The sequence below is a fragment of the Heliangelus exortis genome, chromosome 8 (genome assembly GCF_036169615.1).
Source record: "Heliangelus exortis chromosome 8, bHelExo1.hap1, whole genome shotgun sequence".
Taxonomy (NCBI): domain Eukaryota; kingdom Metazoa; phylum Chordata; class Aves; order Apodiformes; family Trochilidae; genus Heliangelus; species Heliangelus exortis.
In genome coordinates this window covers 4572415-4596904 of record NC_092429.1, presented here as the reverse complement: position 1 = coordinate 4596904, position 24490 = coordinate 4572415, and the positions used below count along the sequence as shown (strand labels likewise).

The 24490-nt window shown below is 41.9% G+C and overlaps 1 long non-coding RNA gene across 2 annotated transcripts in view; it reads left to right on the top strand.

The window, feature by feature from the left end:
* LOC139798888 (uncharacterized) overlaps positions 1-24490 on the top strand; it is a 93440-nt gene that overhangs the window by 55881 nt on the left and 13069 nt on the right. The window contains exon 3 of one of the 2 annotated variants that reach the window (XR_011727031.1): positions 3821-3901. The exons of the other annotated variant lie outside the window; for it this stretch is intronic. This is a non-coding gene — a long non-coding RNA (uncharacterized lncRNA). The remainder of the gene's footprint in view (positions 1-3820; positions 3902-24490) is intronic. 2 annotated transcript variants of the gene reach the window in all.

Below are 24490 nucleotides of genomic sequence, written 5' to 3'. Positions count from 1 at the left end.
CCTTTCCTTTCCTTTCCTTTCCTTTCCTTTCCTTTCCTTTCCTTTCCTTTCCTTTCCTTTCCTTTCCTTTCCTTTCCTTTCCTTTCCTTTCCTTTCCTTTCCTTTCCTTTCCTTTCCTTTCCTTTCCTTTCCTTTCCTCTCCTTTCCTCTCCTTTCCTCTCCTTTCCTCTCCTTTCCTCTCCTTTCCTCTCCTTTCCTCTCCTTTCCTCTCCTTTCCTCTCCTTTCCTCTCCTCTCCTTTTCTCTCCTTTTCTCTCCTTTCCTCTCCTCTCCTTTCCTCTCCTTTCCTCTCCTTTCCTCTCCTTTCCTTTCCCCTTTCCTTTTCCCTTCCCTTCCCCTTTTTCCACAAGAACTGGAGCTCAGACAAATCAGCCATGTAGACCCAGCCAGTGGGAGCAGCAAAGCTGAAAACTTGATGGTCTTGCTTTGTTGCTCAGGATTCCAGGGACCTTTAGATTCTCCTGCTCAGTGGGGAAGCAGGAAAGGCAGGAATTTCAAAACTTCATTCCTTCAATTCGCCATTCCCTCAAAAATGCTGCTCTTCCTTCAGCTCCTCTGGTCTCCAGGCTAAGCCAAGTTTTCATAACTCCTTTTTCCCTGCCCCTCTGGTTTGAATTACTGCAGTGTCTGTCACTTTTAGCTGATGTTGGGAGGGAGCTCTTGTAACCCAGAGAACTTTTTGCTTTCCAAAATCACTTCAGTGCTCATCAAAACGCAGCAGGATGGTTTAGAGCCCAGGAAGTTTGGAGGGTGTGTTTATTTTACTGGAATTCCTTGTGCATGTAAGTGACCATCCTGCTGACTCTCCAGAGGGAAAACTGGTGGGAGTTACTGGGAATTTTGCTTCACTACCTGATTCTCACTTGTGCTGTAACCTGGAGTTTTGGAGGGTGCTAAAATCCCAGCTTTTGTTTCTGGAGATGGACTAAGGCTGAAAACTCCCCAGAGAGAAATGAGATTTCATCCAAATGGAGGCCAGACAGCCAATTCTATTTTTCCTTAATAAGGAACAACACCAGCTTGATGCTGCATCATGCTTGAAACTAACAGTCAGTTAAATAATAACAAAAGCAGCTGGTGGCAAGGGGAAGAATACATGGAAATAGCTCCTCAGGCATCCATCCCATAGTTAGCTCCTGGGCTTCATTGCCACAGGAGGTGGTTGTGATGATTGCTATTGTCTCAAAACCAAGGGAGAAATCTCCAAGGGAGGCTTCTGGAAGAGCTCATCCTGGTGGAAAGGTGGGAGGATAACTCCAGGCTTTGCTGTGCAGGCCAAGTGACCACTCAGCATGGCCAGGAAATTCTGTCAGGGTTTCCTGGGAAGCCCAGCTAGCCTGAAATAGGTGACTCGGGAAGAGCTGTTCCTGGAATCATAATACTTAATTTTTCCTCGTTTCCCCTAATCCCCCTTTATTCCCTCAAATTAGCAGCTCAGCAAGGGGGTTTCTGAGTGTAAAATCTGTCTTTTCCATCACAAACCCACTTGTCCAGCCTACCTGCCACCAATCTGATTCTGGAGAAAACTTCTTTTCCAGCCTTATTTTGAATCTTAATTTGTGGCAGTGAATGCCATGGAAAAATGGTCCATGAGCTCCCAAGCAGGGAGGGTCAGCAGCCTGGGATTTTCATCTCTACCTTGACAGATTCTGCCTTGGGCAGCTCTAATTAGATGTGAGATTGTGTGAGGAGCTGAGCAAATTTATTCAGTTATTCTTATCTGAGTATCTTGACACTGGCAAGGTTTTCTCCAGGGTCTGCCCATTAATTTTGACATTAAATTTCCTTTATAGGTTTGTAAGTTTATAATTCTAACAAACTTGGCCTGTGATGCCCATAACTTGCTTCTTTTTAAAACCAACTGGACAAACTAGGATTTTCTAATTGTTTTATTGCCAGAATACAGGCTGGAAATAACACAAAGAATTAAAACCATACATGAACCTCTTATCATCATCATCAGATATATATCACAGTGTTACATAGGAAGGGCTGACTTGACAACAACTGGGAAAAGGTGTTTGTCATCATTTCTTACTCCATATACTCAAGTGGAACATCACAGCACAGCTCATAAGATGTGATCACACGTGAGAGAGAAGATTGGAACAATCAAGGGTTATCGTGGAGATTTTGCAACAGGAATGACCTGTGATTCACTTCTGATTTTCTGAGGCTTTTGCAGTTTTTTTTTTTTTTGGAGCTAATGAAAAGGGAATGCTTCCCAGGACATCCGTGGCTCTACAAAGGCATTGACAACCCATTTTGGACACATAAAGTGCAAAGGGCTTGCCAAACAGTTGTGTCCTGACACTTCACTGCTGGATGAAAATTGACATGCACACATTATTTCACAGCAGCTCAGCTGTGCCTTGTACTCATTATATTGGCTCAGGAGAGGCTTTTTTTTGCAGCCATGATTCCTTGCATACCTTGTGTGTGCCATCCAAGCTGTCTTGCTGGAGATCTGCCATCAGCTGGGGAGGCCACATGGATCTGATGGTTGGAAGGATAAATGAGGCTCAGAGAATCAATAAAAACTCTACAAAGCAGCACAGGAATCCTTTCCAATGATGGGAATCTGCTGCAGACCCTGCCTCTTCAACCATGTGGTCCAGTTTCACATAACCCCAATAAAAAAAAACCAAACCAAACCAAACCTGCTTTACTAAGTAAATAAAAGTATTTTGTGTTTTTGCTCTCTCCTGAAAGCAAATCTGTTTGAGGCTGTGTTGGATGCAACAGAAAAGCTGTTGCCTGTGTTCAGTGGGTTGTTTCCTTCTGACTGGAGAAACGTTCATCCCAGCACTCCTGTGAAATCTCCTTTTCAGTCAATAAGCAGCCCAAGTGCAGTGTGTGCCATGGGAACATGGCCTGAAGAGACACGTGAGAGAAAGAAAAACCCAGGACTACACAATATCTTGATAATTAATTTTATTAGAGTGATTAGTGCTATCAACCCAGAGCAAAATGCAAAGTTTTGAGAGCTTTTGGGTGAAAGAAATAGTGTCATTTCCCATAAAATCTTTTGCTCCCTGCCTGAGTTTTGCTCATACCCCAAATATTCACAACGCTTCTTCTTTTCAAGACCTGGAGAGTCAACTTGACCAAACATTGACTTTAGAGGTATTGTTAATTTTTTTTTCTTCTTGCTCATGACAAACACAGAACAAAGATGGAGGGAGAAGCCTTGCTGAAGTGATGTAGGTCCTTTGGCTCAGGGGAAGGTGTCTGTCTAGAGGACACAGCTGAATTACCTTTGTTACAGTCAGGGCTTTTGCAGGAGGGAAGCTGGGTAGTTAGGACAGTGTTTTATGGCTTTCAGATCTGCTTTTCTATGCATCCTCTCATTAAAAAAAAGGCCTTTTCTCAGTATTTTAAACTGAACTTCAGCTACTGATTCCTAGATGGAATAATTCCTTCCAGCCATCATGAGCTATCAAACACCTTTTCCACCACCATCATTACACCTCTTAGTCCACTGGACTCTGCAGCTCTTCACTGACACTCACTGACCCTGGTATTTATGCACAGAAAAAACAGTCTCGAAAACTTTTTGAGGCTTGGGATTTGCTGCCACTTTACATATTGAACATGACTGAGGTTTCAGTAATTGTTCCACTGGTGAAAAGCAGCAGAAAGTTAACCCAGCCCAACGATCGCTCTCGTCTGATGATCTGGCTTTGATTATGGCCTTTTGTAGATGTTTGGAAATCAGTTCATATCCTTTGCTTCAGAGGCAAACCCTCTAAAATGCATTTAGTGTCCCACTGAGTATTGCTCACATTTAATTCTGTGTTTATTTTTGGTCCCAAACTCAGTGGGAAGCTGCCTAAACCAAGCTGCTAGAGGGATCCACACACGCTCACAAAAAGGTTGCCAAGCAAATGGTGCCAATCTGGGTAAGTCTCATGTAAACACTGAGTCTAGACAAAATGATCTAGAGACAGAAGCCAGCTCTGATGTCAAAGGAGATCAAATAATGTTGATAAAATTGCTGGGACCAAGGAGCCAAAGGGGTTTTGTGTTAAACTTGGATAGTGGGGAACGATGATGTTTTCCTCGGCTTGAGTTAATGGAGTTTTTGACCTAATGTTTGACTTCAGACTCCCTAAATCTGCATCCAGCATCTGAGTTTACAGGTCTGAAAAGCCTTTGCTTTAGTTACTTCTTAGATGCCTTTCTGGACTGCAGGGTTTGAAGCCCATCTTCCAGCTCTGGGCAAAGCCTCTGTGTGCTGGACCCAAAGACATCTCCATGGTGCCTCCACAGAGCTGCCAGGTGTGGAGAGGTCTATGGATGCTCCTGGGAACAGATCAACTCACCTGGTCCCCAAATCTGCTTTCCATGCCTGGTGCCACCCATAAAAGTCATGGATATTCATCTAAGCTCTGTATTACATGTTCTTCTTGCTCATTGTGCAGATTAATCTGGATGCAAGAGTACTTTTGGTCAGATCTCAGTTTGTATTGAGGTTGTTCTGCCAACATCTGCACACACCTTGTCCTGGAAGGGGAACTCTTAGCTTGATCTCTGCAACACAGCAACAAAATTTCCCCAAACTGAAATAACTGCTAGAGAAGAAAACAAACTAACAAAAAAATTATTCATGGGAATTGATTTAGAATGCAGAACAAGATGTCACTTAAAAACAAGTTAGGGTCAGTGGCATAATAAGCACCATGAAAGAGAAAATCTGTGTGGTTCCTGTGGTGGGACAGATCTCCCACAGCCTCTGCCTTTGTTCCCCAAGTGTTGTTCAGCTCCACTCAGCTTCCAGGACAAGCTCCAAGCCTCTCCCCAAAGTAACCTGCTGGATGCTTCACCTCTGTCTCCTTGCATATTTAATGCATATTTCTTTGGCTGAGCCATGGCACTGACACTCTCAGACACCTCCTTTGAGGAACCAAGAGGGACATCACAATTCTGACATTCCCTGTGCAAAGGCCACCACCAGCCCTGACCCCTCCAGTGCCAGTGTCCCTCTTGAGCATGAGAAAAGGGAGGTGACCCTGGGGTGGCTGGGTCCCCTCCCTGCTTTTCCTTCATCAGGGAAAGCTGTGGGGAAGATGCTCTTTCATATTTCCTCCAGCTGCCACTAAATGCACAGAAAAAAACCTGAAAGGAGGGAAGTCATATAATCCATGGTTTGGATTTTGCTTAAGGGCATATTAAGCTCCTTCTCTCTCTGTCTCTTATTTTATTTTTTATTTTTTAAATGGGATTTCCTTCGTTTTACTGAGCAGCTGCAGGATTGGTCTTCTTAGAAGCTCCCTGGCTTCTAAGATCACAAATTCTCCTTAGCATCCTCCATCACACTCACCCTTTGCTGGCCCCAGCCCACCCAAAAATAAAAAAAATTTTTTTCCAAGGGAATCACTCAATCTTTGCCTCTACTCCTTCAACCTCTCTCAGGGCTGCAGAGGCAGTGGCTGCCCACAAGGCCCCTGTGTCAGCCTGATGGATGCCATCACTCACTGCCTTTGGGCACAGGGTGTTGTTCAAACATCAAAACCCCTGCATAGCACCCAAGAAAAAAAATTTCTCCAATCAACCTGGCCTTACAAATGTGAGATTTTTTCCTTTCCTCTTAGATCCTCTGTGCAAGCAAGGAGCTCATAGCCCTTTCTTGGCTGTTTTACCCACCTCAGGGTGACTATTAGAAGTTAGTGATGAGCAAACATCCAGTGCTTTGCAATTTGGGGTCACTTCACTTGAAATAAGCACCCAAATGTTCACAGCTGAGCTGGCCAAAGCTCATTTATCTTAACATTTTCTCACACGACTTCAGGCACTATTTCTCCTGGCCACGGTTGGGAGTATCAAGAGAATAATCCTCTTTGCTGTGTTTTGGCAAGTTTAGCTCTAGTGCTAGCCAGAACTGAAGAAAAAAACATCTATCTATCTATCTATCTATCTATCTATCTATCTATCTATCTATCCATCCATCCATGTATTTATTTACCCGCCTACCTATCTACCTATCTAAAGTAAATGGTGCAGGTGTATAACAACTTAAACCATCAGAAGCCTAACAAAGCTTTCTTCAAATTCCTTTGAGTTGGACAGAACATTTTGGAAACTGGTTCTTCCTGTGTAACCTAAGATACTCACACTCACCAGGAATCAGCATCTCAGCCCATTTCGAAAAGAAATCCTGAGATCTGAGTGGAGGTTTGGTTCGGGTTTTGGTTGTTTTTTTTTTTTAGTGTGTGTGTTTTCAAGGTTATCCATTTACAGAAAATAACAGGCAAAAATTTATCTGCTGACAGCTCATTGTGAGAATTCCAGGCAGGGGCTTGCAATATTTACACAAGGTGTTTCATTGTCAACCTTTTGAATGTGAAAGTATTAAACCTCAAGAAATGCACCTCATGAGTTGCAGAAAATTAATCGGCTTCATTCTCCTTTCATTCTCTTTCATTTTCTTGTACTTGCAAGCAATCTTTGCCAGTCCTCTTCCATTCCAGAGCACAATAATACCTATAAAAGACCAGAGAATGTCTGCTCTGTGCAACCTTTCTGCTTGTTTGTAACAGGAGAGGAGAGGGGGGAAAGGGTTGAATTTATTACAGCTGCTGGGGGAAATCTGGTTTCTCCCATTGTACCTGATTGTTGCTGAAACCATATGTAGGATATAAGTGTAAAGAAGAATACCTGTAAAGAATTTCTGCTGTTGAGCTTTCTGCAGGGTTTTCCTGAAGTCTGACCTTCAGCAATCATGGTTTTCCTTGTTTTACAGAGATCTAATTGTTCCTAATTTCCTGTCGCTAAATGGTACAAGGTGTGGAGCTGCACTTTTAATGTTAAATTTCAGTCATTTGTCTGACCTAATAGACATTAATAGCTCTTTCAAAAAGCACTGAAGTGCTTTCAGTTTATGGAGGCCATATTTATGCTTAAAAATCTCTTTTGAGTGGGTAAAGCTATTTTTCAGGCTGGAGGAAAATATTTCTTACTGACAGTTGTCGAGCTCTGGGGGAACTGTGGGCACAGGGCTTGCATCTTCTGATCTCCAGAAATCAGCTCTATAGGATGATTATTTTTTTTTTAATTCCAGGGAAAACTGTGGCAGGTTCCCACTTGCAGGTCACAATCACATGGAGTCCCACAAGTTTGCAGATATCATCCCATCCCTGGGGTAACCCTGGAGGCACAAGGACAACGCTTCCTCTTGGAAAATGTTGGTCCTTGGGCATCTTTCTCCTCTTATTCCTGATTTCCTGTTAAGGCTGTTTTCAGTGGCTGGGGTTTTGTATAAATCATAACCATGTCTTGCAGGAATCTGCTTTTGCAACCAGCTTCTCTTGATAACTTAGATGACTTAGACAGGCTGGAGAGTTGGGCAGGGAGAAACATGATGAAATTCAACAAGGGGAAGTGTAGAGTTTTGCATTTGGGGAAGAACAACATGATGTCCCAGTATAGGTTGGGGGCTGAGCTGCTGGAGAGCAGTGTAGGTGAAAGAGACCTGGGGGTCCTGGTAGACAAGAAGATGCCCATGAGCCAGCAATGTGCCCTTGTGGCCAAGAAGGCCAATGGCATCCTGGGGTGCATTAGAAAGGGTGTGGTTAGTAGGTCAAGAGAGGTTCTCCTCCCCCTCTATTCTGCATTGGTGAGGCCACACCTGGAGTATTGTGTCCAGTTCTGAGCCCCTCAGTTCAAGAAGGACAGGGAAGTGCTTGAAAGAGTCCAGCGCAGAGCTACTGAGATGATTAAGGGAGTGGAACATCTCCCTTATGAGGAAAGGCTGAGGGAGCTGGGGCTCTTTAGTTTGGAGAAAAGGAGACTGAGAGGTGACCTCATCAATGTTTTCAAATATGTAAGGGGTGAGTGTCAGGGAGATGGAGTTAGGCTTTTCTCAGTGGTGACCAGTGATAGGACAAGGGGTAATGGGTGTAAATTGGAGCATAGGAGGTTCAAGTTGAATATCAGAAAAAATTTTTTTACTGTAAGGGTGACGGAGCCCTGGAACAGGCTGCCCAGGGGGGTTGTGGAGTCTCCTTCACTGGAGACATTCAAAACCCACCTGGACACGTTCCTAGGGGATGTACTCTAGGGGGCCCTGCTCTGGCAGGGGGGGTTGGACTAGATGATCTTTCCAGGTCCCTTCCAACCCCTAGGATTCTATGATTCTATGATTCTATGATTCTATGATTCTATGATTCTATGATTCTATGATTCTATGATTCTATGATAAGGGTTTCCTTAGGCTGGGGTAGGCTGTGAGGACCTCGGTGCATCCAGTTTAGGTGTTAATTCCTTAGGGAATTCTTCTACACTTGCCCATGGAGGCAGGCAGGGAAGCTCTTAGATCACTGCCATGCCCCTGGCCTGTTGTAACTGTGGTGTGGGATGTCCTGAGTCATGGAGGGAGTAGCCAAGAACACATCTAGCTCTGGGAAAGGAGGGATGGATGCTTGACTTGAAGCCTCTATCAGAATTCCCATCTGAATATCTTCATCTCAAGGATCTGGTAATATTTCTGCTGCTTGATGTTGCTAAGTGGGATGCAGAGTAGTGTTTCTACCAGTTAATACTTCCAAAGGGCAATAAAGTCTCAGGGAAAACTGATTTTGACCTATGATGATGCAGTTAAGGATTTGCCAAAGTGTTTAACAGGATGCAGGAGAACTTAGGGTATGAATGATATCTAAGAAACCAGTTCAGGTTGAGCAAATTGTGTACTGACAGTAAGTGCTTGATTTCACTGTAGACATGAGTAACATTTCAGTAAATAAGAATTTACTGAAATCTTGAAGTCAGCACCCACTAATCTTGTAAGACTTCCATGGATGAACTCAGGGCTGTGTTGCTAAACACCATGGAGGAGCACATTGTAAAAATGTGACTCAGCACATCATCTTCCCAGCCAGCAGGGCCCCTGAATCAGAGTAATTATTCCAATTAAAATCTCCTTGCTTTTGGTATTTTTCATTCAGTTTTACACACTATTTTGAAAGCTTTTGACAGGATACTAAATTTTCTCTGGGTCTTTTCTCCCTTTCTAAAGCACTTGGTTTCACTGACAAATCTGATTTATATCTGAAGCTATAATTCTGCTGCTTGTGTACAATACCACTTTTGGAGTGGTAAATCTATGAAAAGTGGCTGTATTTTTCCTATGAAAAAAAAAAAAAAAAAGAAAAAGATGTGTATCAGAACTTTCCTTAGCATAAAGTGTGTTTTAATGTAATCCCCTCCTGCACAGATAACATTTTATACTCAAATTTTGCTCTTTGAGCTTTTCAGCTTTGCAATTCCAGCTCTGGATCCATATCAGGTTTCCTCTCTTAAATAACTCTGTTTTGTATAACTTCCAGTGGTTTGCAGGGTATCTTGGTTTCCAAATCTGTTGGTTCACTCTGCTGGGACAGCACAAGTCTCTGTTGTGTTTAAATATCCCCTGCAACCTGTTAATACAGCATAAAGGGTTTGCAAAGATAAAACCAACAAAATAATACTCCTTTCATTACAAAACAGATGCTGAAAAAAAAAAAAGGGGAAAAAAAACGAAAGTAGATGCTTGAAATGAAAAATATTTCAAGAGAAGAAATATCTAGGTCACAGCTTTTCTCAATTTTTGTAATTTAATACAGCCTGGAGTAATTGCTGCCTGCATTCTTTTGAAATCAAGTCCTGTAATGTTCTTATTGCTCAATCTCTATTTTCAACTCTTCCTGGTAATGTACATTGTTTGGTTTTCCAAATAATTACGTTGTAAAAATACTAAAAAAAAAAAAAAAATAAAAAAATTAGTAAGTTGAATCCAAGTTTATCCAAATATTGAGAAGAAACTCAGCCATCCACATCAGCCTGCTGGCTCTTGGGTTCTCCATGGGAAATTAACTCCACTTCTGAAGACCTCACTGCCACAAAGCCCCAAACTCTGGAGCAAAATATACTCCAGAGGAGGAGAGGAAGGGAAGTAAAAGGCTTCTGGCTCAATTCTCAGGTGATCTTAAAGAAATCTGAGGAAATTAAGTCGTGTGTAAATGATGCATGGGCTTTCTGGGCAGTGAAGCAGCTCCCTTTGGGGACAGCAGTGGGACCATGCATGGGTTCTGCTTCAAGGCTGTGCCCCTTTCCTCTTAGATGTGCTGCAGGAGGCATTTTAAGAGCATTCAAAAGCATTTGGAAGCATCTGATGGAGGGAAAAAAGGTTAAAGGCCTTGTGTACAGTCCCTAGGAATTACCTGGCAGCTTTACAATACTAAAAAAAAAATATAAATATATATATATATATATCTGAAATAGCTGGAACCAGGCAGTGGGGAGAATCTGGGCAGGGAATGGCCAAAAAAAAGCAATTGCTGCCTTCCTTGTCAGGCTGATAAATGAAAGGTGAGCTTGTGATACTTTGGGCTTGACACACAAGTTTCTTTTTTCTTTCCTTTTAACTTCACAATTTTTCTGCACATCACTTCATGTGCCCACCAGGTCAGGGAGAAGATGGGGGAGATAAGTGCTGAGGAAAAGTCTCTGCTTATCTGCTGAAAGAAAAATACTGGCAGATTTTCAGGTCAGCCTGTCTGGAAAGTTGGTCTGTTCAACTAGAAGGTTCTTTTTCACTCTAGCAAAAAAAATGAAGCACTAAAAAATCTCCACGTATTTTGTGAATCCTTTGTGAAAAATGATTGAAGTGTAGCTCACAAGTTAGTATTGCACATTCTCTGGTATCTCTTTGCACACCTGCTCTTTACAATTAATATTTCACCTCTTCTCACCTTCCTTGTGTCCAAAGAGAAGCAGTGTTTCAAATAGAAGGAGGAAAACTGGAACTGCTCCAGTGAATAATTCCTTATCCTCCCTCTCCATCACCACCTGAGTGGCATCAGAAGACAGATCAGGAGCATCCATCCTCCTGTTACCTCCTGTTACCTCCTTGTCTCACCACTAAGGAGTAAAAACAATTTTTGCTATGGATGATTTCCATCTGCCCAGCTAAGCTGCTGTGGCATTTTATCTCAAAGTTATGGAGATTTATGGTTTTTTTCTTCCCCATTTTTGTTCATTGATTTAATGCAGATACCTGGCTGCCAAAGAAGTAAATTATAAAACCTTTAATTGAGCTGTTTCCTATCAATACAAGGAATTTTTACTTGTTCTTATTACTCCTTTTAATTAAGAGGATTATTTAAGAGGAGCTGGTGACATCCTGAATAAATAAATTAGTGAATAAATAAAATATTAATATAAGTAAATAAAAGTATTAATATAAGTAAATAAAATAAAATATATAATAATATAATAAATACATATAATAATAAATACTATCATATAATATAACAATATTATATGATATGATAATATAATGATATGTTAATAGAATATAATAGTATATTAATATAATGTAATAATATAATTATATATATAATATAATAAATAATATATTACATTATATTCATATAATGTAATAATATAATTATATACATAATATAATAAATAAAATAGTGAATAAAAAATTATTTCTTGGAAATTGAAAAGGGGAGTGAAACCAAAAGAAAACTGAGCCAGGATGCTCCATGAGAGGAATTGAGAGGAGCCTGTTCCTCTTCTCAAAACTGGGAAAATGTCCCAGGAGGAAGTGAGGCCTGGGAACTTCTTCCCCCATCCTGTTCTCTCCATCCCCTTTTGCACAACCCGTGGCCAAACAGGGCTTGGATGGATCAGCCACCTCTGGGGGCCACAGGGGGTCAGCCAGGGATGCTTGGAGCACTTTGCACCATCAGCATCACCCCTGAGCCCAGCCAGTGTGGGAGCAGTTTGTCAGGTGCTCCACTGAAAGCCTTAAAAAAAAATAAAAAATAAAATTTGGAACTGGGAGAAATGCCAAGCTTGCCCTCAGGGCAACTTTCCTGGAGCAGCTGGGCTTGGGCTTCTCACCCAGCAGCTCCCCTTGGACACATTGCATGGGCATTTGAGCAACTACCCAAGCATGAAACAAGCATTAATGTTTTCTCAGGGAGAGGATGAGGAATGTGTTTGCAAGGCACTCCAAGCTTTCCCTAAAATAAAAGCTCCATGGCTGCAGACAATAATTGTATTAGCACACCAGGAAGTTTTAAAAAAAAAATAAAAAATAAAAAAAAAGGAGGTAAAAGGGGACTGTGCTGGTCACACACTTCTGGGTTGTCTCCTGATTAGACTTTTATGGATTTGTAGCCACCTTAAATCTAACAAGGAAGAACTGAAGTACTGACATATGGTTAAGATAGTAAAACACCCAAAGGCTTTCCAAGCTTTAGCTGAATTTCTTCCAAAATTCCATCAAAATACATACTGAAATAATGTGGAAAAATAGGAGGATTTTTTTCCTTTCTTCTTTTTTTTTTTTTTTTTTTTTTTTTCAGCCATTTATGTATTTTTTCAGTGTCTTAGTGTCATCATGCTTCTTAGTTCATATTCCTCAACTCAAGTTCACACACCTCACCCAAAATTCTGTGCTGACCTGAGCTCTGTCCAGGGAAGTTGAATCTCGTGGCCCCTCAAATCCAACACTTCCAAATTCACACCAATCGTGGTGAGTTTCTTCATGGGCACTTTCTCTAGATCTTCAGTTCTGGCTGGAAAAATATGTCTGAAAGATTTAACTCTGACCTCACCCAAACCAATGATTTTTCAGAGTGTTGAGTTCTGGACAAACTGTGGGAGAATTTTAGAGAAAAAAGTTGCTCTTTTTTTATTCCTCGGACCTTGTCCCCTGGGCTTGCAATGATCAGGCTCCTGCCTCACTTTCCCAAATCTTGTCCCAGCACCTTGAAAATGTCAAGATGGAATTCTTTGGCCTTGATGGCTTCAAAAAATCATCTGGATCATGGCTTGTGTCAAGAACCTCTCCTAAACCCATCTTTGGCAGCCCAGTGCACATCATTACCTGATTTTAAGAAGAGTTGGAGGATCTGTACCATTTTCCCTTTTTTTTTTCCCCAAAACACAGCTTGGAGAAGAGCAGGAGTAACCAGAGAGAGGCAGATGTTGTCAGATGATGCTGCTGAGGCCCAAGGGTTGGAATTGAGGTGGGTTGTGAAAATAAATTGCAGTCAGTTGGGGCTCCACACCTGAAAGGAGAGGAGACCTCCCTGCATCTGGAGCTGATTTCCCTGTGCCCTGAAAAGGAAATTGTGTTGCAGAAAGGTTTTGCACTCAGGACATGTTTTGGTTTCAGGCTGGTGAGATTCTGCTGGAGGTCCACTACCCAGCTCTGAATGTTTTGTGGTTTCAGGATTTTGACATTGCTTGTTAAGGCAGCACTGAAAAAAATTGGGTTATTTTGTTATTCCTAAAATGGCACATTGGGCTTGGGACAGGATCTGCTTGTATTGAACAATTCCTGGAAATTCACTGGAGCTTTGGCTGAAATGAAAATTTGCTAAAATATACTTTTGTTCTGAGAAATTAGGCAACTTCCAGATAGTTTCACCTGCAAACCAATGAGAAAATGGAGTATCTTTCAAATATTTTTTTTTGCCTTTTTTGAATAGACTTTTTTTTTTCCCTCTTCTATTTAGATCTGGCATTTTTTTTTCCTCCCCCTGAAAAAAAGCAGCTCCACTTCTTTTCTAAAGGTGAAGCAAATAACAATGCAAACCTGAAAATGAAACAGAATCATTCCTTTACAGTCACACAAGATAGATTGGTCACTCTGAAATGAACTTTTTTCCTGATTTTTCTGATTTGGCAGCCAAATTTAAAAATAAAATAATTTTTTTTTAAATCCATTCTTTGCACAGCTCTAAATAATGTATTTCCAAAATAGCCCAAAGGGACACATTCACCCAAAACCAGATTCTCTTTCATTTTTCAAGTCCTCCAAAAGAGAGAGATGGAGGGGGGGGGGGGTAAAAGGGACCAGAAGCTCCTCCAAGTTTCCCTCTGCTGCTCCTCCTAAAAGAGGGAAAACACATTTCTGACCACATTACATGTTTTAGTTGGACACCACTAAATCCAAGGCTTCTGCTGAAATGCAGAACACCACCCCACTGAAGTTCAAAGTCAGGCAGCCAGCCATGATTATTTGTAAAATAAAATGGATCTGAAAGCTGTCAGAAGCACAAACGTGGGGGGAACTCAGAGCATCCTCCTGGCTGTAAAAGCTCTCCCAAGGTGGTCCCTGCCTCATTTATCCTGGGATTTACCCTCCCTTGGTGACAGGGTTGGAATTCAGGTGGGGGAAGATTTAGGCTTCTGGGTTTTCCTTCTCTTTTTGGTTTGGGAAGTCATTGAAGGCAACATCTTAGGGATGAGGGGGCACTGGGATAGTTGTGCTCCATGCATGGGTCAAAAGAGGAAGAAGGAAGGAAGTGATATGGGAAAAATCCAGTGTTTTCCTCTGAGGGATTCGTGGTAGCTCCCCCATCTCTTTGCTGAGGGGTGGCAGCTTGGTCCTTCTCAACTCTAATGGCCTTTCCTGACTTAAAAATCAAGCTTTGGAGTGGAAAGAAAGTGTCCCTGGTGTCTCAGTGCAGGGACCTGTGTTTAAATTCTCTAGTTTCTCCTTTCTGGGATTTATTTCTAGTTCATTTGGGTGTATGAATGCAGTTTTTTATGTATCCCTTTATTGTTTTGACTCATGGGGATTTCTCTGCCAAGCCCACAGGAGACTCTGCGTGCTGTGAAACACTTCAGTGCATTCACACTCCCTGGTTAAAGCATGTGGCTGGTGGGTTGCTTGCCAGATCTCCATCTCCACCAACAATTTAACTACCTAGGAGCAGCTCCTCAAGTAGCAAGGAGGGCAGGAGCAGAGATTTCCTGCTTTCCCACCCCCATCCTCTCTGAGATCTTTGGAGAACATCTGTGTAGCTGGGCAGAAATGGACAATTTTTTTTTAAACCAGCAGCAAATATTTCTACTTCTTTCAATGCCCACGAGATAGTGATGCCTGAACATTTACCCCCAGGTTTGGTTTTGACAACAGAAAGCTGGGGCTGCCCAGAACTCCTTGAGTTGTGAGCTTCAGGCAAACCAGTTTCTAAGGCTGAAAAGATCTAAGAGAAGGATGAACCTTCCCTGGAGGTCCCTGTGCCAGCTGGTGTGACTACAGCTTGGCCACAGCTCCTGCCCCAGCACTGGTGTCTGATGAGGTGTGGAACTGCTCCACCCAAACCCCCTCACAACTGGGTCTACAAAAAAGCTTTCTAGGTTTCAACTTGCCCACAGTTCAAACAGTGGTTTTCACTGGAACCAGAGAGGCTTCCAACCCTTTTTTTTTTTTTTTTTTTTTTGGCTAAAACAGCTTGACAAAATTTAAAAGAAAAAAAAAATCTCCCCCTCCTCCCATCCTTTCTTTCCAGGAATGCCTGGCTGGAGGTAGAGCTGGTAGTGATGTTCCTTCCACGAGAAGCTATGAAATCCCACTTCCCCCCCCCCCATCAGGAATCAAAGAGCAGGAAAGGCTCTTTTAGCTCAGAGAGCTGTTCCCAACCAGCCCTTGGCCCCCAAACCTTCCCTTTGGAGTTTCTCAGTTCCTGTGCTTATTCTGGCCTCATCCTCTGCTTCCCAGCGCTGCTCCCGGGCTGTGGGCACGCTCCAGGCATTCTTCCCACTGCCACGTCCACCAAATGCTTATCATCACCTCCATGGAGTTCACAGTCCTGCCAAAGTACTCACCTCAAACCCAACCCCTTTGTCAGTGTGGAGAAAACTCTTGTCCACCCCCCAAATTTACCCACTGGCAACTGATGCCGACAAGGAAAAAGCCACCGCACGGCGCTGCTTGTGGTCCGGAGGCTTTCAACACCAGCAGGACCTGGTGTGTGGGTCACCTCCTGGTGCCAGCAGCTCCTGCATCACCAGCAAAGGATGGGGGATTGGTATTTAAGGCTGGAAAATATCACCTGATATTCTGGAGTAGTCACAGCACTGAGCTTTAAGTGTTCTGTCGCAGTCGGGGAATCAGGTGCAGTTCAGGGGTGCCACGCTTCTGAGAATAGGAGCAGTTGTACAGCTTGGGGCTTCCTCTCTGAAAAAAACCCAGATCCAGCATAATTCCATGTATCTATGGCTGCCTTAAGAAATATACTTATGTGTGCTGTAAAAATAGAACATTTTCCTGGCCCTAAGGGTATGGATTTGCCTGCAAACATCGCCGTAACGTGATATTTCAGAATCCTTTTCTGTAGTGAAAAACAAAAAGGCTTTTAGTTAGCACTTTAAAAAAAAAAAAAAATACATATATATATATAGATAGATATGGATATATATAGTTATATGTATAAAAAAATCACTGGAGTTGTCTTCAGTGCAAAACTTTGCAACTCTTTCTGTTCACATCATCAACAAAGAGTCTAAAAGAAGTGGTGTGCAGGGATGTGGGAAAAAAGAGAGTTGTGGTTTTGGGTTTCAGCTCTGCCTGTGAATCACTTTGCAGTCTTGGGCAAGTGGCTTAACCTCGTGGGGACTCAATCTGCTCAGCTCTGCCTTTGGACCTCACTTAAGGGGGTGTTTGAAATGTCCACAAGAGATGAGGTGATGTGGAAGGGAGGTCTGGAAGTGGTATTGTCACTCTTGCTGGAGGATTGGGGGTTTCTACTTCCAGAAACCCAGCTGTCTTACATGAAAAGGGTGTTTTTACTATATACGTATGGATTTTTCTTTCCTAGAGGCAAACAAAGCAGCATCTTCCAGACAGGGACCAAGATCCTGACATCCTCATTAAGCAAACTCCCATCCAAGCCAAGGAGGGTTTTGCCTGAGATAGAATTTGGCTCTTTGTGACTTATCCAACACAATCCGTTGACTCTTTAACTCATAAATTGTCAAACTCAATTATTTCCAGCTAAGCACATGTCTGAAAACAAATAACCTGTAAGATAAGGTACTCTGGGTCCAGTTTTCAGTAAAATCCAAGTTTCCTAAACATAAACCTTACAGTTACATAAATAACAAGAGGGGAAAAAAAAAAAAATATCACCCCCAAAGCCAAAATTCATTTTTCTGCTAAAACATAGAGGATCAATTTCTGTAGTTTAGTGTTACCAAACTTGGCAGTAATTCATATTTGAAATATAATGATGTCATCTGGTTGGCCTTTTCCCATCACAAACAGTAAATCTTCAAATCTGGAGAGATCTTTTATTTGGTTATTCATATTGTACTGCATCAAGGGGTTACAACACATGTGCCTGGGCTTATTAGAATCATCTGGAAGAGAAGAGCTTATTATTTAAAGGCACAGGACTTGAGCTGATGCTGTTTTTCTTGGAGAATGTTTTTCTTTTTTTTTTTTTCCTGATGTCAGCTGCACTTCCATTCCTACCCTCACCACCATTTGTGGCCTGTTGAGAGGACCCTTTTTTTTGAAGTGGCTTTTTGGAGCATTTGGAAAGAGACATTCTAACCCATGGACTTGTATCCATCATCCAAGGGACTGGGAGTTCACAGTGGCTTTCTTCTTTGGGAAAGACACCACCCCAGTCCATCTCCTCTCTGGCTTTTGAATGGAAGGTGCTGGTTTCTGGTGATCAATTCCACCTGAAACCTCCTGTTTTGGGAAGCAGCCACCTTGTTGTCCTCCACCCAGCCAAATGCCATGCTCCCAGGGACAGTTTCAGTGCCATTCCTCTGGTGCAATCAATAAGTAACAGGCTGGACTTCTTCAAGTCCTGTGGTGGCTTCAGCTGGGCTGCTCCTTTCCTTGCTTTCCCAAATTTCCCAAGGCTTTCTTTCTCCTGCTCATTTTTATTTAGAGTTCTAAGGTCTGTGTTGTCTGGGGGTTGGTTTGGGCTGCTGGCTGTTTTCCTTGGAACAAGCCATGGGGGGAGTCAGTGCAAGATGTCCTCATGATGCAGTTTTATGGAAATTTTCCTTCCTGGAGATCCCTCTGTGTTTCTGTTTTCCTGCCAGCCCAGCAGTACCAAAGAACCTGGGATTATTTTCAGGCAGTGGATTCCTCATCAGAGATCCACATAGGATATAATGATGCTCTGCAAATTTTTTTTTCCTTACTCACTTAGAATCTCATCCCTGGTTCCCTCACCTCCCAAGTCCCTCTGTGTTGGCTTCTTCCAGCAACCTGTGTGGTTAGAGGCTTCCCTGGTTTATTAAATCTCCTTGTGGTACAGGAGAAAGGCTTCTTTTGTAACCTTGCCAGGTAGGAAGATTTCATACTGGAGGATCTGAGTGATCCAACCCTCAACAGGGACTTATTAGATAGCAAAGCAGCAATTGCCAGGTACACAGAATCAGCCCTGGGCTGGAATTAAAAGCAAGGAGAAAAAAAAAAAAGAAGAAAAAGGAGAAGAAAAAGGAAAAGAAAAAGAGAAAGAAAAAGAAAAAGAAAGAGAAAAAGAAAGAGAAAAAGAAAAAGGAAAAGAAAAAGAAAAAGAAAAAGAAAAAGAAAAAGAAAAAGAAAAAGAAAAAGAAAAAGGAAAAGAAAAAGAAAAAGAAAGAGAAAAAGAAAAAGGAAAAGGAAAAGAAAGAGAAAAAGAAAGAGAAAAAGAAAAAGAAAGAGGAAAAGAAAAAGAAAAAGAAAGAGGAGAAGAAAAAGAAGAAGAAAAAAAAAGAAAAAGAAAAAAAAAACCCCACAAGTGAAACCACCACATTTTTTCATATATTTGGAGAAGGAAACAGGGTCTAACACCTGAAAAATTAGGAAAAATATGTTTGAGAATACCTTTTCCCCTTTTTTCCCTGAGATGTAGCAATGGGAAAAACCCAGCTTTCAAATTAGCTGGTGATTGCCCCCATTGAGTGTCACCATGAAAACCACATTTCTGTGATGAGGATGATGAAATTCAATACACACAAACAGCTTGGGGGTCAGGTGTCTGACTGTAGGATTTACCACCAAAAGTCTTATTCTGGCCACCTCCTCACCTTCTTTGTACCAACCTGATTTTCAGAGCAGCCAATACTGAAAGCAGTAAAGAATTCATTCAGTTTTCTGAATCCATTCCCACTCACAGAAGAAGATTCCTACTTACATATCCTCATGGATGGGTTTCTATCCATTTATCTATATAAATAGTCAAGGGATAAAAGGTGGATCCCTCTATGTTAAAAAAAAAAAAAAGATTGTTGATAATTTTAAATTTCAAGTGACCTTTTAGCACAGCAAGGGTTGTTTTCTGCATCACTTTCTTGATTACTGATGTTAATTATTCTTCTGCAATTACTCTACTACAGAGAAATCCTGTGCTGAGAGATCCAGCAACCTCCTCATGTGCAGTTTGTAGCCTCAGCCTGGCTTGTGCTGGATAATTTAATGCAAAAGATGATGATGATGATGATGATGAAGAGTGTTGGCAGGCTTTCAGCTGTGCTGCTTTTGTAGCAGCAGCTCCCATAACCTCCTTGCATCTTCATCTCTTCATCTTGTAAGAGTTCCAGTGCTCTCCTTCCATCTCTCACAGCTGTGGCTGGGCCAGAGTCAAAGTTTGTGGATGCAGAACAATTGCCAGAGAGCACAGAAAGAACATGTCAGAAAAACTTTGTCATGACTTTCCAGCCAGCCTTATAATTTAAATCACCTTTTTTTTAAAAAAAAAAAAATAAATAAAAAAAATAGCTGCTTTCTGGGGAGGGGATTTGGGGGTTGGTATGGAGAATAGACATTTCCTGAAATCACCAGAGGTTTTCAGCTGACAATGAAAAATCTCCTAGCCCCAGTCAAAAGCATTTTTATGGGTTTGGTTTTTGTTTTGTTTTTTTTTTGATGGAAAATCTAACAGTCTTAGAAAAGAAAAATCTCCTTGGCTGGTCCTGGTTGATTGTTGCTTTATCACAGTTGCTCACTGCTGCGTTGACTTTTTTTCTTAGCTTAGAAAAAGTGCTTTGATTAATAGCTTTGCAGAAGCCTGTAAAATGACACTGAATATTTTAGAGTTATTGTACCTGCTCAGTCAAACAGAACGTGCTTCCAATTAGCTCTGCTCTGCACTCTTTCAAAATAAATGTGTAACTCATTATCAGCTGGTATCACAGGTTTTGAACCAAAACACATCCTAAAGGAAATGTACAACAAATATTTCATATCAGTTGCATAAATCATGAGAAAATATGCCTTTTTTTTTTTTTTTTCCTCTTTCTTGGGATGCTGCACCCCTTAAGACATGACACGTGTGCCTATTGTGTGGGCACTTTTTGCTCTTTTGATTGGAATTCTGGAAATTCTGGAGAAAGCAATGGGCAAGTTATAGTTCCATGGTGAAGTAGGGCCAGATATATCTGCAGCTGCCCTTGGAGAAGGAGGGATAGGAAAAAGGAGATGGCAGGAAAGGTCACTCCTCCAGGCACAGTTCTTCCCCATGCTCCTCCATGTGCCCAGGAAACATGGAATAAAAAGCAGGATGAGTCCTGCTAAAGGCCTGAAGTGTGGCTGTGCTCTGCACCTCTCAGTTTTGGGCAGGGTCAGGCAGTCCTGCTGTTCTGTCTCTGATAATTTCCAGATTTTTGTCTGCATTTTGCTTAGGAAGCTGATTGACCACAAGTCAAGTTTTAATTCCTCTTTCCTTGGAAAAGAAAAATTCTTCACTGCTTTTTTTTAAGTTTAGGAAATGCGTGGTTATTCCAGTAAAGGGCAAATGAGAAAATTCATCTGGGATATCTTTAAGCTGCTGAAAAAAAAAAAAAAAAAAAAGAAACACATCAAGGCCATGCAGAAGGTGCCATTCCCCATCTGCAATGGGGACTCTGGGAGACTGCAGGGCTGGAAAGTGCTGGATCTTCTACAGGAGGAGAGTGATGGAGGATGTGATAAAAAAAGTGAATATGAAAGGAATGAGAGGCTTTAAAAAAAAAAACAAAACTGTATTCAAGCTTTTATGAGGCCACAGAGGGACTGGTTGGAGGGATGCTACGTTGTCCAAATCAGAGGGTGTTAAATGCTTGGATGATATTCAAGTATGTGTGTTCACCATGTCTCTTCTTGGCTTCCAGCAAGAGCCCAAATCCCAAAGGATCCCCATTATTAATTTATCCTTGATTCTTAGATAGGCTCAGGCTATTTTGATAAAGGCAGGAGAGCTGTTGTGACTTCCCATCCTTTTTTGCTCCACCCAAGACAAAGCAGAGAGGATATTTTACAGTAGGGTACATACTACTGTCTAGCAAAAGGTGCTGGACCTCTGGGACCTGAATCCTTTCTCTGCTAGGCTGTTTAGTTCCTACAGAAAAACTGGGAAAATTTGATTTTCCAGGATTTCCTCCCTGCTCTAAATTGCTCAGCCTGAAGGTTTTTGGTTTATATTCAGCCTGATGAAGACACACTCATGGTCTCTGCTCATTTTTAAATATAACTCAAAGGATGCAGTCCCTATTTGGATGAACATTATGCCAAGTTTTTGTTTTTATTTTTTTTAATGTTCCTGCTTCATCTCCTGCTATTTTGCAGCAAAGGACTCAAACCATTGATTCTGGGGCCATAGCAAAGAAATCCTCCAAAACAACCTTCAGCCTGCAGTCAGTCAAAATACAGCCTTATCCCTTCAATGACTGCATTCCAGGAATTCTGTGTAAATGTTGTTGTGGGATCATGATGATCCACACCTTTGGCCATGCAGGATTTGTCTGACTTCTGCCTTATCACTGTTGTGTCTCTGAGCAGATTTGCAAAGCCCCCTGTGATTTGTGCAGTTTTTTTGTTGCTCATTATCTCTCCCAACCCCTTGCTTGGAAGGGCTGCAGCCAGGTAGGAAGAAGAAGAAGGTTTCCACCAAGAATAAAGTTTCCAAAAGGACTTTGCTGTTGGGAAAAGTCACAATATATTCAAACCAATCTGTTTATTATACATTTTCTTTCTACAAGACCCATTATTCTGTCTTCATGGGTAGGGACTGAACCAGCAAGGAAAAGAAAAAGGTCTCTGTAGATCTGAGTGAGCCTTAAACTGCCCAAAAGGTAGGAAAGGAAATGATTGATGATGTTTCAGGTATTGATCACAAAACATCCCTCTTGCACAGATGGGTTATGGGCTGGCACCTGGGCCAGGTCCAGCCATCCATGTGGTGGCCAAGGCCCTGAGAACATCAGCCTCTCTTTATGCTTTTTTTTATTTTTTTTTTTTATTTTTTTTTGGTGACTTTTCAGTCACACCCACATCAAAATGTTGAGAAATGGGGGGAAAAAATAACAAAACAAGGGAGGAGATAAGCATGCTGAAAGGACTGAGCCCAGAACCACACCACGGGACTGATGTGTTCCATGTCTTTTCCCATCAGAGCCTGGTATCAAAGGGATACAGGACTGGTACACAGGAATGAATCTGCTTCCTCCATCACTAAACTCAGCCAACAGTGGATTAATGTCTCAGAAAAAGGGGCACCCACTTTGTTATCCTTTCAAAGAAAAAACAGCCTTAAAAAAAAGATATGACTAAGCCAGGTTGCTTTAATGAGAAGTGGAAATCACTGCCAAAACAAAACTCCTACTCCATTCTGATTATAAAGGAAGATGAATTTGCCAGCTCCCAACTTCCTCTTATTAAGCCAATTGTTACATTTCCAGAAAGATTTGGGATAGTAATCTAAAATCTAGTGGCTGACATTCACCCAGCATGGGTGACTACCACCTCCTCCTCTGCAGGGCCAGGGGGCAAAGCACAAGGGACACCTTCCTGTCCTTGAGCCCTTCTGCAAGGGCTATGGAAGTGGTGTCCATGTGTGACAGGACACAGCTGGCACCAAAGAAGAATAAAGCAGCCCCAAAATGTCCTGGAGGACTTGCTGCTGAAGCACAGGTCTTGTTTTTTCCTTAGGTAAAAAGGAGTCTTCCTCTGAAAGAAGCAGGGGTTTAGAGGGAGAAGTTCTGTTTTCTTTGCAAAAACAACCTAGCTGGTGTAACAAGATGGCTGTAGCCATAAAATCCATTGAAAGAGAGACTATCTGTGGTAAAAATAGGATTCTGGATGCCTGGTTTCTGCAGAGAGCAAAGTCACCCTTAAAGGTTTTCTCTGGTCACACCATTGGCCTTTTAACACAAGAAGGATGCTAAGCTCAGAAGCTCAGGTCTAAGTTTAGTGGTTGCTCTGCTTTCTCTAGGAATGACATTCCCAGTCTCTGTGGCAGTGGATTCTGGAATATCCTGGAACACAGAGCAAGGGGAATGTCTGTGGAGGGCTCACCTGAACATGAAGAGGAATCCCCTCCAGCCCTGAGCACTGGTCAAGTCAGTTTGATCAGTGCCATGTGTGAAAATGTAAAAATTTTCACTCATTCAAATGAATTTCCTATCTTTGGACAGCATTAGATTAAGACAGGTTCCACCTTTGCCTGTTTTGGGGTGGTGGGTTGGGGTTTTTTTCAAAAAATTCTACCATTCTACTTAAATATTTCAGGAGAGGTTTCCAAAGGCACAAATAGTTCAGCTTCCAACACCCACCAGCTTTCCAAGGGAGGTGGCCATGAAGTTCTCCTTTGTTCACTGAAAATCATTCCTGCCCTATTAGTTACCCCTTTGGGCTTCTCCTCTTGACCTCCCACTCCTGTGGAATTTGTATTCCCAGCTCCTGGCAGCACTGGCACCTGGATAATAGATAACATTGCACCCTGTGTATTTCATGGTTCCATTTGAGTGACACAGATTTTTCCAGTGTTTAATGTCTGTATTTTTTATGGCACTATATATATATATGTGTGTGTGTTTGTGCAGCATTCTTTGAGTAACATTACATTGGAAATTTGTGGCAGGCAGGCTCTATATTTTAAATTTTAAATATTTCCCTTCAGTGACTGATAGGAAAGTTAAGCTTTTCTAACAGATTTCCTTACCTTATCCACATAAGAAATCCCACTGACTCCTCTGTTGCTTCCTCTTTTATTTCATTTCCTACCACTATTCTATCTCCCCACTCCGGGGAAATATGGATTAGGTGAAATGTACAGGACAAATGAAATCTCCTGAATATTTTCCTCCAAGTGAGGAAATTCCCTCTCATCACTTTTTGCTGCGTTCGAGGCAGAAGACTCTTGATACACAGAGTTCCTCTCACAGCTATAAAACTTCTTTGTTTATAGGGGTGTATTTTCCCAGATCTCTGCTGTATTAATCATTGCTTCTGACCCAGAATGTTCATTCTGGAAAAAAAAAAAAACCAAAAAACACTGCATCTCTCTGCTGGGATGGGATATTAAGGTACAAACGTAATGGGGGGGGAGGGGGCAGCACTTGATTGCCAGGGGGCTCTGCACCCTCCTTGTGCTCTTTTTTTTTGCCTTATTAATTAATCCAGGAGCTTGCCTGCACTTTCAAACTGTAATTTAAGTCCATTCATCTCCTTCTTCATGAAAACTCTGAGTCAGCTCTAACCAACGTGGCAGGGCTGTTTGTTTATTCTCCTGAGCAGATGTTTGAACAGTCTCTCCAAACTCCAATAAAATATTGCAGACAACTGTGAAGTTTACTCACCCCTTGTTAAATTCATCTCCCTCAAGTCTTGAGCCAACCAGAAGATAAACTGCACCAACAGGGCAGCTACCACTCTGAAGTACACTCAGATATTTCCACCAGCCAACAGGGATTATGCCCAGAAACTTTTGCACTGGCAATCATCC